Source organism: Arachis duranensis, chromosome 7 (assembly GCF_000817695.3).
Source record: "Arachis duranensis cultivar V14167 chromosome 7, aradu.V14167.gnm2.J7QH, whole genome shotgun sequence".
In the NCBI taxonomy this organism is placed as follows: domain Eukaryota; kingdom Viridiplantae; phylum Streptophyta; class Magnoliopsida; order Fabales; family Fabaceae; genus Arachis; species Arachis duranensis.
In genome coordinates this window covers 22958131-22961214 of record NC_029778.3, presented here as the reverse complement: position 1 = coordinate 22961214, position 3084 = coordinate 22958131, and the positions used below count along the sequence as shown (strand labels likewise).

Here is a 3084-nt window from a genome sequence, read left to right as displayed (position 1 = left end):
AGGATGAAGAATGCTTGCACATGGAGGGAGTGAAAGACTTGTCTAAGGTCATATTGTTAGAGGATCCAGCCAGCACAGAGAGGAAGCTTCAGGAGATGCAGAGAAGGCAAGAAGATATAATAATTCCAAAGGCAATTGAATCAGTCTCCAATGTCAGAACACAAGTTGATAAGCTACATCAAAAGGTGACTAGTAATTTCCCAAATCAATCATAAGAAATTTTTAGTCGAATATTTTATTTCTCAACAAATTTTAATTACTAAACAGTCCACATAATATTGTTCGTTATTGTTGAGGGATTAATATGAATATTTTAAAACTTTAGAGACTATTATATCTTTTATTAAGTAAAGATAGAGACTAATTTATCTAATTTTTATTATAATTGGACACTATAATAAATTTGTCTAACAAAATAAAAGATTAAAAATTAATTTAGTGATTAAAATTTATTAAAAATTAAATTGTTAGACTACTCTTTTTTTAGAGACCGATGGGAGATACTATTCAAAGGTAACATTGGCAATTATGCTATTCTTTCAAAAAAGAGTCATGTTAAGTGTACTCGTTCTATAGTGAGAATCGATCATAATATGTTTAAACTACGAAGATTGTTTACATACCTTCAACCACTAAATTATAATTGATGTTGTATTTTTGTATCGTATAAATTATAAACATCTATATATAAAAATGCCATTTAATACACACGAATTATTCAAGAAGACGCTATTATTAAATAAGTGAAACTTTTTTTTAAGGTGGTTGATTTGGAGAGGACTGTTTGTAGTGGTATTAAGGTTGAGGACAAAGAGTTTGTTGTCTTGACAGAGCTACTAATGGTTCAATTGCTTGAGTTGGATTCCATTGCCGCTGATGGAGAAGCTAAAGTACAGAGAAGAATTGAGGTTAGTGATATAAACTACAAAGCTTCTTGTTATATAGTAAGAAAATGTAATTTTATTTTAGCGATGCTTACGTGTTGCTAAAATTTCATAGTCACCATATAATGCACTAACAAATAATTAGACCCATAATGTTACAAGAATGTCTAGATTCACAATTGGAAGGTTTTGATATTACTTTAGGTGTTGTTGTTTTTCAACCTAGTTTGTGTTGTTTCTTTTGAATGTGTATGGGATGATTGAAGATGATCGAAAGATTAATTTAGAGATTTAATATGCAAATTTAACATTTAAGTACTTTTTATCAAATAAAGCTTATTTTTATGGTTACAACTTACAAGTTTAATTTAGTTATTTTTTGAATAATTTTATCAGTGTTTTCAACATTTATATGTAAAAATGATTAGTCTAATCTTTATTCTACACCTCATTGTTTATGATACTGCCTCTCGTTGAGTCAAACTTTAAAATAAGTGACTCAAATTTAGCATTGTGAGACATTACTAAATTGACCGTATATAAACTAATTTGGATTGGTTAAGTTACTAGCTCATTTGTCCGTTTAAATAAGTGTTAGGGTTCGAATTCTGTCTTCTACATGCAGCAATTTATTGGCCATTAATAAACTCTTAAATGAAATTTCAATCTTCGACGAATTAGTTGTTAACCTGTAAGAGAGAAGACACTATAGAAAACCAATTAAAAAACAAATTGACCATATATATTCATTGTTAAAATTATGGATGATGTTATTAAAAAGGGCAATTTACATAAATAAATTGTTTGCCCTTCAAATTTAGGCAATTGCATTCTTTCAAATATGAATACGCAAATACATTGTTTTATGAGAAAGTATAGGGAGCCAATGGAATATTTGTACAATGTGTACAATGGAGGTTTAAGGATGTCCGATTCATTATTAGAGATATAACCATTAGTGTTACTTTTTTCCATCAGCTTAAACTTTTGGAATGAGTGGTTTCATGATATGGTATGTATAAGAGTTCGATCCTTGGTGAATCCTACCCGGATAGTTATTCTGGATAGTATGGGTAATGTTTATTTTTTAACTGCCAGTAACAATTTCTATAGATATATAAAACAATGTATTTGCGTCTTCATATTTAAAAAAATGCAATTGCGTAAATTTAAAGAACAAACAATTTATTTATGTAAATTATCCTGTTAAAAACGTTACACATTATTTTGTCAAATGCAGTTATTATTGATAATAAGAGGTCACATGTAATTTCTTTGTAACACATACAGGTTCAGCGTATACAAAGTTATGTGGACAAAATTGACAAAATAAAAGCAAGAAATTCTGCTCCTTTAGGCAATGATGCTAACAACAATGCGGTGTCAGTGACCACCAAATGGGAGCCATTTGAATCAGGAATTGGAAGCTTCACGTCACCAACTCCATTCAAATCATCAACTACTATCATCACTCAAAATTGGGAATTGTTTGAGTGATAAACAATTGTCCTTTCTAAGTTGTTTTCTTTAGGCGTTATACAAATTAACGTACATACATGTATATTATGTTCTCTATGACATAAATAAACAGAAAGTGTTGTTCTTTCTTTCTTTATTAATATTTTGTATCTGTCGAATTAGATTCGAGTTTTGATAACATTTTTATTATTCAAAAGTAGTTTATTAATTTTTTTTAAAAAGGTTATAACAGCTATATATGTTTGATAAATTAAAATAAAAGTAACTTCTAATAAATATCCTGTGTTTAGAACTTATAATATAATATTTATGATTACATGCGTGATTGTTAAGTTAGTAAAATATAGCTAAATTACTTTGTGTGTGTTAGTGTATGTATGTGTTAAGTATGGCAGGTATTGAAAATAATGTTTGAATTACGCTTGATCTACTGGTCCAGTCAGGTACATGTTTGAATTACACTTGGTAATATGGATTTTTTGTATTTTTTATTGTATGAAATGCATAGATATTGGGTCTATTATAAAAAAAGATATAATTTATGCATATAGTAATTTATTGACCAATAACAAATTTTTAAATAGAATTTAATACCGCAATAAATTAGTTTTTAACCTGTTCGGTTGAAAGATATCGTGAAAAACAAAAAAATTAGTACTACTAATTAAAAAAGAATATGAAAAAACTCAAACCGAAAATAATGAAACGACCCCGTTTCACA

At 28.3% G+C, this 3084-nt stretch overlaps 1 pseudogene; it reads left to right on the top strand.

Moving 5' to 3' along the window:
- The window catches only part of LOC107458293 (BAG family molecular chaperone regulator 4-like), a 3640-nt pseudogene extending 1119 nt beyond the window's left edge, over nt 1–2521 (top strand).
- Nucleotides 2522–3084: the final 563 nt, after the last annotated feature.